General features: G+C 41.6%; 1 protein-coding gene across 1 annotated transcript in view; it reads left to right on the top strand.

Annotated features, from left to right (window-relative positions):
- Positions 1-12,419: 12,419 nt before the first annotated feature.
- ypel2a (yippee-like 2a) overlaps positions 12,420-13,732 on the top strand; it is a 50,650-nt gene continuing 49,337 nt past the window's right edge. Inside the window, exon 1 of the mRNA XM_060848126.1 lies at positions 12,420-12,575. The gene's annotated coding sequence lies outside the window, so the exon portion shown is untranslated. The remainder of the gene's footprint in view (positions 12,576-13,732) is intronic.

Genomic DNA, 13,732 nt, shown 5'->3' with positions numbered 1-13,732 from the left:
TCCAAAGCACTTTGCACCTAATTAAGTGCAGTCACTGTTGTAATGTAATGAGGCAATTAATTTGCATACATTAAAATTCCATAAAGCTTCTCTCCATATAGCTAGCCCTCGCATTCAAGAATGATTTGCTTCCACTCCAGTTCAATGAGTTTGGAGATGTCCTGATGAGTTCAGTGCACAAACTGCAACTGAGCTTTTTCCTTTTTGGAGGGTCACAAACTGAAATATTTCCCATAAGTCAGTAGGGGACATCTAACCTCTTTATGGAGGCTGTTCCGCAGGACATTCTTGAAGCATTCTCCCAGCTTTGCAGGAATCTCCAGCTGATATTCAGATCCGAGTGGAGCAGTGACTTCAGGAGCGTATGGTGTCCCATAAATAAAAATGAGCTAATGAACCCAGATAATCATCCGTTCTCAGTGATATTGATTGAGTAATACATATCATTTAGTAGGTTGGGGAGAATACCCCACCACTTCTTCAACTAATGGCCAAATAAATCCATCTGAGAGAACAGGCAGTCTTATACAAGAGACAGCACCTTAAACAGGTGCAAGCCTCCTACTATACTGCTGCTGAAGTGGCAGCCTAGAATATATTGTCATACCTGAAAAATAAAACTAATTTTTTCTCTATGAAGAGATGACTAATGGTTGGGGAATGTTAATGGATATTATTTATATGGACCTCGAGAAGATATCTAATAAAGTTCCTCATAAGAGACTGTAGGTTTAAATTGAAGTCAAAGAAATTGAAGGCACATTATTGAGCTGACTAAGAAACAGGCTGACAAACAGGAGATAAAGGGAGGTACTCAAATTAGCAGGGTACAGTTCATTGTGTCTTGTAAGGATCTATGTTGGAGTCTCAATTACTCCTCCTACATGCCCAAGGAGGACAATGGCAACCATAGGCTTCCATTGGATTGGTCATGCTGACGGAAAATATACTACAATGGTTTGCATTGTTTTTTGCAGGATGGGTGATCAGATGCCACCTGCATTTAAAGTATTGCAGGAATTTACAGGCTGAGAACTGTACAAGTAAATAGTGACCATAAGACATAGGAGCAGAAATTAGGCCATTCAGCCCATCATGTCTGCTCTACCATTCAATCATGGCTGATAAGTTTCTCAACCCCATTCTCTCGCTTTCTCCCTGTAACCCTTGATCCCCTTGACAATCAAAAACCTATCTACCTCCATGGCAGTGAATTCCATAGATTCACCATTTTCTGGCTGAAGTGGTTTCTCCTTATCTCCATTCTAAAAGATCTTCCTTTAATCTAAGGCTGTGCCCTGATGTCCAAGTCTCTTCTACCAATGGAAAAATCTTCCCAACATCCTCTCTGTCCAGGCCATTCAGTATTCTGTAAGTGTCCCCCTCATCTTCTATACTCCATCGAGTATAGTCCCAGAGTCCTCAAACATTCTTCATATATTAAGCTTTTCATTCCTGGGAACATTCTTGTGAACATCCTCTGAACCCACTCCCGGGTCAATATATCCTTCCTGAGATATAGGACCCAAAACTGCGCACAATACTCTAAATGTGGTCTGACCAGAGTCTTATAGAACCTCAGAAGTACATCCATGCTTTTATATTCAAGTCCTCTAAAAATAAATGGCAAATCGCATTTGCCTTCCCAAGTCAACCTGCAAATTTACCTTGAGAGAATCCTGGACTAGAACTCACAAGTCTCTTTGCACTTCAGATGTGTGAATTTTCTCTCCATTTAGAAAACAGTGAGGTTACATTAATGAGTTAGATCATGTGATGATGGAGAGACTCTGAAAAGAGATGCCTCAGAGTAGTCCCAGTGCTAAGCCTAAGAATCGATAGTGTTATGAAACTCCACATCAGTAAAGTCTACTCCTACCATATCATACCACTGCCCTCTCATTAGAGAGAAAAGACTGGTGGTGTTTTAATCGGAGGGTCAACATGACTCTGGCAAGGGGAAAGGTTGAGAAGGAAAGTCTTTCATGGTAACGTCAGCCACTGTGGGAATTTAACCCATGCTGTTGGTGTCATTCTGCATCACAAACTAGCTAACTGAGCTACCAGGAGGCTCATGGGATAGGAAGACACTTTTTCATTGACACCAAGATGGACGGCATTGAAAGCAGCATAGAGGAAGAAGCATAAAATTACAAAGAGATATTGCTTGATTAATTGAATGGACAAAACTATGAAGGTTGGGTTTCAATTAATTTGGATCATCCATGATCATATTGAATGGAGGTGGAGGGTGGGTGGGTCAAATAGCCTACTCCAATTCTTATTTTCTAGATTTCTATGTAGACAAAAGCATGATGCTGAGTCAATTAGGGAGATATTAGGTAGGATGACCAATAGCTTAGTCAAAGTAGCAGGAAAAAGTGTCATTGAAGATTCAAGTGAGGTAGAGAGGCAGATCGGCATAGGGAGGGAAATTCCCAGAGCTTGGAGCCCAAACAATTGAAGGTAAAGCAATTAGGACTGAGATGCACAAAAGAGGCATTATCAGAGCCACACAGATATTGCAATGTCATATGTATCACCAAGGCTGTGAATAGGAGAAAGTGAGGACTGCAGATGCTGGAGATCAGAGCTGAAAATGTGTTGCTGGAAAAGCGCAGCAGATCAGGCAGCATCCAAGGAACAGGAGAATCGACGTTTCGGGCATGGGCCCTTCTTCAGGAGAAGGGCTCATGCCCGAAACATTGATTCTCCTGCTCCTTGGATGCTGCCTGACCTGCTGCGCTTTTCCAGCAACACATTTCAAGGCTGTGAATAGCCTGGTTCAGCCTCAAACAGTTAACTGGAGAGGGGTGGAAAGGTCAGTGACAATTGAGTTAATGTATCAAACTAAAGACAATGCCTGCAGTCTTCACAATTCTTCATAGCAGCAAGTTTCTGCTCATCTGATATTGGATGTCAGGCAAGCAGTGTGACAAATCAGACAGTGGAGGGGTCAAATGAGATGGGGATGAGGTTGTCACTAGTGTCAATGTGAGACCGAATGTCGTGTTTGTATTTACAAGGGCAGTTTACAATGGGCAATAAAATGAAGCCTGTACTTGTGACTGAATTGTAGAGACACATAACACAGTGCAACACTTGGCAGTGCATTGATAAACTGAGTCCATGGGTTAGTCACATAACTGTTTCAAACTCTTCATACAGACCATGCTACAAGCCAGCGTGAGAGGTTATTGCTCTCTGGAGTGTTTATGGGGTGAAGGATTAATTTGTGCACTGATCCAGATGGAACAGATGGCAAGGATTGTCCTAAATTGATCTGTTATTTCAGTATAAATAAAAGTCGCTGAGTAACACAAAACAGTGGCAGATGCAACCTTTCTGAGTTGTGGCTTTGCATCTTCAATTCTAAATACCATGAGATCAGATTTGGCCCATTAGATCACCTCCTTCCAGAATGCCAATGGCACCATCTGCCTGTTATAGCACCCTGCTATTCCTTAATCATACATTTACTAGAAATGGTCTGATTATTGTCTGTAGACATGTCCTTCCAATATCAAAAGCTAAAATTCATCACAAATAGCGGAACTAAGAAACTTCCTGCTGATTTCAAAGTTGCCATTTTCCTGAGTAACAGTTAACAGTTTTGCTTGAGATTAGTGGTCTTTATCGGGAACTTGGAATGAATACCATAATTTCTGACGTACTCTTAACTGTACAGGAAGATTTTTTTTTCAAAACACACATGGCCTTGTACTGTTTCTCTATATGTATCCACCCTAGCTCTGTAACCTCCTCCAGCTTTACCACCCTTCCAGATCTCAGAACTTCTCCAGTTCTGATCTCTTGTGCAACCTCCAAATTTATTCTGTCTAGCATTACTTTCAACAGCCTTTGTAAACTTTTGAGTTCTTCTCTTAACTGTCTTTGTCTCCTTCTTCAGTGCACTCTTAAAACTTATCTTTTGGTCACCAGTCCTAACACCTTCAATGTGACTCAGTGCCAACTTTGTGTTTGTTTCCTGCAAAGCATTTTTGGACACTTTACTATGCCATAAAGGTGCCTTGTAAATGCAAGTTGTATTATTTAAATAATGGTTTGCTTTTATATCCCATCTGATATCACGCAGTGCTGAAGGAGGGCACTATGGAGGACTCGAACAGTGAGGCAATATGACAGAGCTCAGAAATAGGAAGGGTGTGATAACAGTGTTGGGGCTGTACTACAGGCCTCCCAACAGTGAGCATGAGATAGCAGTACAAAGATGTAAACAGATTACGGAAAGATGTAGGAGCAATAGGGTGGTGGTGATAGGGGATTTTAATTTTCCCAACATTGACTGGGATTCACTTCCTGTTAGAGGCCTAGATGGAGTAGAATTTGGAAGGAGCATCCAGGTGGGTTTTATAGAGCAGTATGTAAATAATCCAATTTGGGAAGGGGCCATACTGGACCTGGTGTTGGGGAATGAGCCCAGCCAGATGATTGAAGTTTCAGTAGGGGCTTACTTTGGGAATAGTGATCACAATTCCATAAGTTTTCAAATACTCATGGATGAAGAGTGGTCCTAAAGGAAGAGTGCTAAATTGGGGGAAGACCAACTATAGCAAAATTCAGTAGTAGCTGGGAAAATATGGATTGGAGCAGCTGTTTGAGGGTAAGTCCACATTTGATATGTGAGAGGCTTTTAAAGAAAGGTTGATTAGAGTGCAGGACAGACATGTCTCTGTGAAAATAAAGGATAGAAATGACAAGATTAAGGAATCATGGATAATAGTGAAATTGTGAGACTAGCTAAGAGGAAAAAGGAAACATACATAAGGTCTAGGCGACTGAAAACACATGAAGATTTAGAAGACTATTGGGAAAGTAGGACCAATTTGAAACAAAGAATTAAGAGGGCTAGGGTTAGGAAAAATCCCAAAGCCTTTTATTTGTATATAAGGAGCAAGAGGGGAACTAGAGAAAGGGTTGGCCCGCTCAAGAACAAAGGAGGAAAGTTATGCATGGAGTTAAAGAAAATGGGTGAGATTCTTAATGAGTACTTTGCAATGGTATGCACTGAGAAGAGGAACATGACAAATATCGAGGTTAGGGATAGATGTTTGATTACTCTCGGTCAAGTCAGCATCAGGAGGGAGAAAGTGTTGAGTACTATTAAAGGCATTAAGGTGAACAAGTCCCCAGGACAAGATGCAATCTATCCCAGGATACTGAGGGAAGCATTACTATAGCTGCGGTCTTAGCAGATATCTTTGCAGCATCCCTGAACATTGGTGAGGTCCTGGAGGACTGGAGAATTGCTAATGTTGTCCCCTTGTTTAAGCAAGGATAATCCAGATAATTATAGACCAATGAGCCTGGTGTCAGTGTTAAGGAAGCTGCTGGAGAAGGTACTGACGAATAAGATCTATCTACATTTGGAAGGAAATGGGCTTATCAGTGATAGACAACATGGTTTTGTGCAGGGAAGGTCATGTCTAACCAACTTAATAGATTTCTTTGAGGAAGTGACAAAGTTAATTGATGAGGGAAGGGCTGTTGATGACATATACATGGACTTCAGTAAGGCATTTACTGATAAGGTTCCCCATGGTAGGCTGATGGGGAAAGTGAAGTTGCTCGAAGGTGTACTAGCAGGATGGATAGACAACTGTATGGGCAGCAGCAGAGAATAGTAGTGGAAGAGAGTTTCTCAAAATGAAGAACTGTGACCAGTGATGTTCCATTGGGACCACTGTTTGTGATATACATAAAAGATCTGGAGGAAGGTATAGGTGGTCTGACTAGCAAGTTTGCAGATGACGCTAAGATTAGATTACTTACAGTGTAGAAACAGGCCCTTCGGCCCAACAAGTCCACACTGACCTGCCGAAGCGCAACCCACCCATACCCCTACATTTACCCCTTATCTAACACTACGGGCAATTTAGCATGGCCAATTCACCTGACCTGCACATCTTTGGACTGTGGGAGGAAAGCGGAGTACCCGGAGGAAACCCACGCAGACACAGGGAGAATGTGCAAACTCCACACAGTCAGTCACCTGAGTTGGGAATTGAACCCGGGTCTCTGGCGCTGTGAGGCAGCAGTGCTAACCACTGTGCCACCGTGCCACTAAGATTTGTGGAGTAGCAAATAGTGAAAGGGACTGTCAGAAAATACGCCAGCATATAAGTAAATTGGAGAGTTGGGCAGAGAAATGGCAGGTGGAGTTCAATCCGGGCAAATATGAGATGATTTTGGAAGATCCAATTCAAAAGCGAACTATAAGGTAAATGGAAAAGCCCTGGGGAAAATTGATGGACAGAGAGACCTTGGTGTTCAGGTCTATTGTACCCTGAACATGGCAACGCAGGTCGATAGAGTGGTACAGAAAGCATACAGGATGCTTTCCTTCATTGGATGGGGCATTGTGTACAAGAGTTGGCGGGTCATGTTACAGTTGTATAGGCCTTTGGTTGGGCCACATATGGAATACTGCATACAGTTCTGGTCGCCACATTACCACAAGGATGTAGATGCTTTGGAGAAGGTGCAGAGGAGGTTCACCAGGATGTTGCCTGGTACGTAGTGCACTAGCTATGAAGAGAGATTGAGTAGATTAGGATTATTTTCATTTGAAAGACAGAGAGGGACCTGACTGAGGTCTACAAAATCATGAGAGGTATACACAGGGTGGATAGCAAGGAGCTTTTTCCCAGAGTGGGTCTCCAATTACTAGTGGTCACAAGTTCAAGGTGAGAGGGGAAAAGTTTAAGGGAGATATGCATGGAAAATTATTTACAAAGAGGATGGTGGGTGCCTGGAACGCGTTGCCAGCAGAGGTGGTAGAGGCAGGCATGACAGCGTCATTTAAGATGTATCTAGACAGAAGTATAAATGGGCAGGGAGCAGAGGAACTTAGATCCTTAGAAAGTAGGCAACAGGTTTAGATAGAGGAACTGGATCAGTGCAGCTTGGAGGGCTGAAGGGCCTGTTCCTGTGCTGTAATTTCCTTTGGTTTTTGTTCTTTGTTCTTGTTCTATGATGTGGCAGCCATTTTGGAGCACTAGTTAACAAGAGATTTGCATTTACATATCACCATCCCCAACCATTGAATGTCTCAATGCAAGTCACAGCCAATAATGTTTATTAGAATCACAAAACCATTGCAATAACAAATAAATTGTGGCCCTGCAGACTGGGTGTGTTCTCCACTCCTTGAATAGTGATATGGAGTGATCAGGGAGAAAGTGAGGATTGCAGATGCTGGACATCAGAGTCGAAGAGTCTGATGCTAGAAAAGCACAGCCGGTCAGGCAGCATCCAATGAGCAAGAGAATCGACGTTTCGAGCATAAGCTGATCATCAGGACTGATCAGACTGATCCATTGTTTGTGATATACATCTCAGAAGACTAGGCTAGAACAGGGTGGACAGTTTGCTCAAACATTCTTCCTGAAGGCAGAAAAGAAAGACAAAAAGATGCCCCTCGGACCTCTCAGGCAACCATACAAATTTTATCAAACTCTCCAAACTCTCTTAAATCACATTTCTAATGAACTGCTGACCATTCAACTTCCCTTCCTGGACCTAATGCTTGCTGATATTCTAATTAACCTCCTTTTCAAATACCTTCATAACCTTGTGTCTCCCTATATATTGCTGTGGGGGTCAGTTAGCTTGGATGGCTGGTTTGTGATGCCAACAAAGTGTGTTCAAATCTTGCAATAACTGAAGTTACCAGGAAGAACTCTCCTTCTCAACCTCTTGCCAGACCTGAGATGTACTGATCCTCAGGTTTAACCACCAGCAGTTGTCTTTCTCTAATGATACAGCATATCTATGATGACCCAACCTTTTATATCTCCTCCAGCCCTACAACTTTCCAAGATCTCTGATCCCTGACTTCTTGTCCACCACCAATTTTAATTGTTTGAACATAGGTGCCTTCTGCTGCCTTAGCCCTACGTTCTGAAATTTCTCCCCTGACAGGGGTGAATGAAACTAGGAATGCGCAAGAGGCCTGAATTGGGTGAGTGCAAAATCATGGAAGATTGAGAGCTGCAGAAGGTGACGAGAAAACGGAAGGGACCAGTCCATGGAGGGATTTGAATGCCATAAATTTCTCTCTTGTTTGGAGTCAGATTATTTGGTTTCCATCTTTAATAACTCAGGAAACTGGAAAGGAACATCATTTATTGTTGAACACCAAAACAGAGCCACTATCCTAGCACATATAGGACAGTCACAGCCAAGGCAGACAGTTCTACAGACCCATCCTGAGTCTGCTTTATACTATAGCCTTGTAACAAGCTAGAGAAATGTAATTCCTTCTTTCTAGATATTTTCCTTACAACCTGTCACAGAGATAGTATTACACACCTTTGGAGAAGGTGAGACCCGAATCCTAGCCTCCTGGCTCATAGGAAGGGACACTACCACTACACAAAAGCCCTCTGGGTCTACTTTTTTTATATCCAGAAGTGATATCGCATACAACTGAACGACTTTCTCACCAACAAATCATTGTTTTTTTTTATTTTTAACTATCAACTGCCACCAGTAAAATGCAGTTGTAAAGCCCATTTGGGTCATTGGGGTTCTGCTTATATTTTATTTAACCTATTTTTCCGAATCAACCTGTTCAGAGAAATTATTACACGCCTGTGGGGCAAGTGGAACTTGAATCTGAACTTCCAGATCCAGGGGTTGGGACACTACCACTGCACGCAGAGGGCTCCTGGGTCAACTTTGTAAAAGGTGATGAATAGGAGATAGTGAGGACTGCAATTTGGAGAAGTCAAGTGTGGTGCTGGAAAAGGCACAGCAGATCAGGCAGCATGAGGAGCAAGAGAGTCGACGTTTTGGGTTCAACCCTTCGTCACAAGTTGGGTAAGCCATTGTCTGTTACCAAGGGAACTCATACTCAACAAACTCTCTGAAGAGATTAATTTGTGATATCCTATGGGCATCACCGCATCTAACCTTCAATTTGCCCAAATGGTCAACCTCAGGAGCTTTATCAAGGAAGATCAACCTGGAGTCTGAGCACGTCCTGACCTGACAGCCACCAACACATAGTTTCCAGCAGGATTCATCACAAAAAGATTAGAACGAAAAAGAATTTGGGCTGATTTATCCTTTCCTACCTGAGATGCTAGTTGTTCAAGACTGGAATATTTCTGAATTGTCAAACAGTTCTCAATCTATAACAAAAACTGATGTTGCTGGAGAAACTTAGTAGGTCTGGCTGCATCTGGGGAGAGAAAGCAGAGTTAAAGTTTCAGATCCAGAATGACTTCTGTTCTGAAGTAGGGTCACTGAATCCGAAATGTTAACTCTGCTTTCTCGCCACAGATGTGATCAACGAGGAGAAAGTGAGGACTGCAGATGCTGGAGATCAGCGTTGAAGAGTGTGGCACTGCAAAAGCACAGCCGACCAGGCAGCATCCAAGGAGCAGGAGAATCAACGTTTCAGGCATAAGCCCTTCATCAGGAATGAAGGGCTTATGTTTGAAACGTTGATTCTCCTGTTCCTTGGATGCTGCCTGACCAGCTGTGCTTTTCCACCATCACACTCTTCAACTCTCCACAGATGAAGATAGACTGCTGAGTTTCTCCAGCAATTTCTGCTTTTGTTTCAGATTTTCAGCATCCACATTTCTTAGTGTTAGTTGTCAATCAGTCGACAAAAGGTTGGATACACAATTATTAAAATGCAACAATTTGTCTGCTGAGCCTGATATCTGGAAATCCCTCCCTAAACATTACGACTTCTCTAATCACCTTACAATCCTAAATAAAAACCTGTCTCTTTGCTGGACCTCTTCCCTAAAATCTCTTTAGGCGGATTGGTGCCAAATTATGTTTGATTACACTCCTGAGAAGTACCTTGAAATATTTTACAGCATTATAAGTGCCACTTACATACATGTTGTTGTACAAGGTGCTAAGCAAATGCAAGTTGATATTAAATAATCTGTAGAAATGCAAGTTGTTATTGCAAAAGATGTTATTTAAGTTCAAGTTCTTAAATGAACTATGTGAATTCACATCAATAGAGTTAAAAATCACACAACACCAGGTTATAATCCAACAGGTTTATTTGGAAGCACTAGCTTTCAGCGCACTGCTCCTACAACCACCTGATGAAGGAGCAGCACTCCGAAAGCTAGTGCTTCCAAATAAACCCGTTGGACTATAACCTGGTGTTGTGTGATTTTTAACTTTGTACACCCCAATCCAACACTGGCACTTCCAAAACATGTAAATAGAGGTTTTTGTTGATAAAAGTGCTCTGTGAATGCAAATCACTGTTTGCAAAGATATTATATAAAGGCAGTGCTGCTTGGTAAGCCTTGAACTTTGCTTCAGGTTTGAGATAAAAACATGGAGACAGAAACAGGTTTGGCAGTACCTATCAAGACTGAAATAGAGTTAAACTTTAGAGTCCTGAATGACTGTGCCCAATTTAATTGATCTTCAGAACAGCCATGTCAGATTCAAAAGGTTAACTCTATTTCTCTCTGCACAGATGCTGCCAGACCTGCTGAGTTTCTACAGCACCTTCTGCTTTTTCAAAAAAATTCAGATCTCCAGCATCTTGCTTTTTATCCCAGATTTTACACCCTGCTTCTCAAAAATTCTTTTCCTCAGCCAGCTAGAGACTAAACTGGCACACTGAAGATGATGATAAATTGTATTGTGTATGTCTGCTTTTGTCAAATGGAGGCTGCCAAGATATGGGAAATGATCCACTCTTTTCAGCACTGGAGAAAAGACAGACCCCATCGAGAGACTGTGCCAGGAATGTGGACAGGCAAATCTGGGGAGTCAGCAAGAGCACTATAAAACTCCTATCACTCACCCTTAAAAGGCGTAAAACTACATTGCAAAGTATTTCAATGTTAAAATTATGGAAAATGCAACAACTTAAACTTTTCTCCCTTTCTCATGTTCCACTCTGAGGTACCTCAGTACAATTGTGTACTTTTGATACTTACAAAATACATTGCATGTCAAGAATACTACCCCAGGGCAAAACATTTAAACTCGAATACTACAGAAAATTCAATAAAATTAAACTTTTTTCTATATAGCATGCTTCACTCTGAGGTGCATCAATACAACTTCTATATGTCTGATTTTTTTTATTCACTCATGGGGTGTGGGCATCGCTGACTGGGCAAATATTTATTGGTTATCACTAACTGCCCTTTAGAAGGTGGTGGTGAACTGCCTTAAGTTGCTACATTCCCCGAAAGTACATTCGTTGTCAGAGATAGAGCCCAAGGACAAAACATTTCAAATGGATCAAGAGAAAGTGCAATAGTCAACATTTTGCCATTCTGAGGTGCCACAATACAACTTTGATGCTATGGATATTTACACTGTACATTCTTTGTCAGGCATAGTCTGGTTTTACAATTTACAGTCCCTAAATGTAGTATTGCTGAAAGCCTTAAATTAATATTGAGATGGGGTTGGAGAGAAGGTTGATATAGTTTGAAATTTAGCACAAATCTGTACATCTTTGTAAAATGTAAGGGCATTACAGCATTTGTTCTGTGATGGGGTTGGAGGAAATGGGTTATACAGTTTAGAATGAAAGCAAGTCTGTTTTACTTTACAAATGTTAGGACACTGCACCATTTACTTTGAGACAGTCTCCAGAGATCAATTATATAAATTGTAAAATGAAAGCAAGTCCATACTTCTTCGCAAAATGTAAGGGGTAGACTGTATTTCTTTTGCAAATTTAAGGACATTGCAGCATTTATTGAGTTGGGGGTTGAAGGAGGGCGATTATATAGTTCGCAAATAAAAGCAAATTTGTATTTTTCTTGTAAATTGTGAGGACCATTACAATATTTGTTGTAAGATGAGGGTTAAAGAAGAGGGATAATATAGTTTGGAAATTAAAACAAATTTGTATTTTTTTACAGAATGTAAGAAACTGCTGCATTTTTTGAGATGGTATTTTAAGGAAAGGGATTATATAGTTTGAAAATGAAAGCAAATTTCTTTGTTTGCAAAATACAGCATTGCAGCACTTTAAGATGGGGGTTGAAGAAAAAGGATTATATAGTTTACAAACGAAAGCAAGTCTGCATTTTGCTCCCAGAAGTGGAATTTCCTGCCATTATCCCTGTATCTTGATCCAGCTCCAAAATCTCTAACCCCCACCTTGGCTACACGCCTGCTATGCAGTGATTGGCCGATGGGGCCTCCCGCGCCGCAATCTACCTTGAACCTCCCTTGGATCCGCCCCGGCTGTACTCTGATTGGCCGCGGCTGCTAGGTCGCTTTACTGGAGGTCCGGCCAATAGTAACTGTGTTGCTGGGTGCCGATCTTCATTTGATTAGTCAGGGTCGCTATCAATCACTGAGCAGCAGGGTAGGATGTACCAGAGTCTATAAAAGTGCTGGGCTCCCAGCTGTTGCCATTCTTCAGCTGAAGACAGGCAGAGAGGGAAGTGGGGGGCGGGGGGGAAGTAGATTATAAACATAAACCTTTTTTTAAAAAGGAAAATAGTAAGCAAGACAGCCCGTGTTGTGGGGAGGGGGAAGAGACGATTTGATAGATACAAATAATAGAGGAGTGTATAATTTTATATTTTAAGGTAAGATGATTTTAAACAAAAAATGCACTTGACATTTCGCTTAAACAAAAATGCAATATTTCCTATTGTTGCTTTTTCTCCAGATTGCTTTTTGTTTGGGTTGAAACAGGATGTTTGCGGTTTGATTTTGTGCTAGATGCAAGAGGAACTCCAGACTGCAATGTTGCAGTGATGCAAAATAATACCATGTGTGTCAGGGGCTGCGTTGTTTTTTTACTGTGGGGGGGGGGGGGGAGGAGGTGGTGTTGGCAGGAGGCAGTGGTCGCTGGCACTTGGTGCATTGGAATAGCAACGTGCCTGCTTCATGGTTTTTTGTGTTTTGTTTTGCTCGCTCTGAGCCGATGCAGTGGCAAAGCTTTAATTGAGGGGTGAGGGTTAAGAGGTTTAGCCTTTTCTTATGAATATTTTTACTCATTTCTTCCCCCCCCCCCCCCCCCCCGAAAGAATATTAGGGGCTTTTAAGAAAAAACGACACAAAGCCTCCCTCAAGGATAATCAGATTTAATTGGCAAGTCAACTTGATTTAATAATGTTTAAATTATTTTTTCTCTCTGGTAAGGGATCATTTGGTTGCTGCAATGGTCTACCCTGCTTTCAAAACTGACATTGTTCTGTTTGAAACCAGCCTGTGGCCTGGCTTGGGTGATGGCTATAATTACTTGAACCCGTTTTTTCCATTGGCTAGTTTATCTCTTGATCCTGAGTTCTTTTGTTTCTCTTGACACGCTCTCTCCAGATGCAACAGTTTTTCCCTTCCTACAGAGAGTGATCTGAACAAAGAAAATGAAAGCTTTTGTATCTGAACTTCTCCACACGATTTTATTGAACTGCGTTCTAATATATTTTAATTGATTTGCGCTTTGGAGAAGTTATCAGTGATCTGCGGGTTACTAGGACTTCATATTTCAATTAGATGTGCAGTCAGGACTTTTGAATTATTGTAATACATTTATAGAAATACAAAGTAGGACTATTTCAAATGGGTCTGCTTGGGTGCAGAAAATAAGTGTGGTGGTGACGGTAACAGTTCTTTAACAGAGTATAAAGGAAAATGACTTAAATATTTTGAAGATTTAATGCTGTTGCTCGCCACCCCTGCTGCGCCCCAAAAAAAGGCTGGATTACCCGCACATTCCCCTCCCGGGCTCCTGGTCAGC

This window comes from Hemiscyllium ocellatum, chromosome 31 (assembly GCF_020745735.1).
Source record: "Hemiscyllium ocellatum isolate sHemOce1 chromosome 31, sHemOce1.pat.X.cur, whole genome shotgun sequence".
NCBI lineage: Eukaryota > Metazoa > Chordata > Chondrichthyes > Orectolobiformes > Hemiscylliidae > Hemiscyllium > Hemiscyllium ocellatum.
This window is presented reverse-complemented; position numbering and strand designations above follow the sequence as displayed.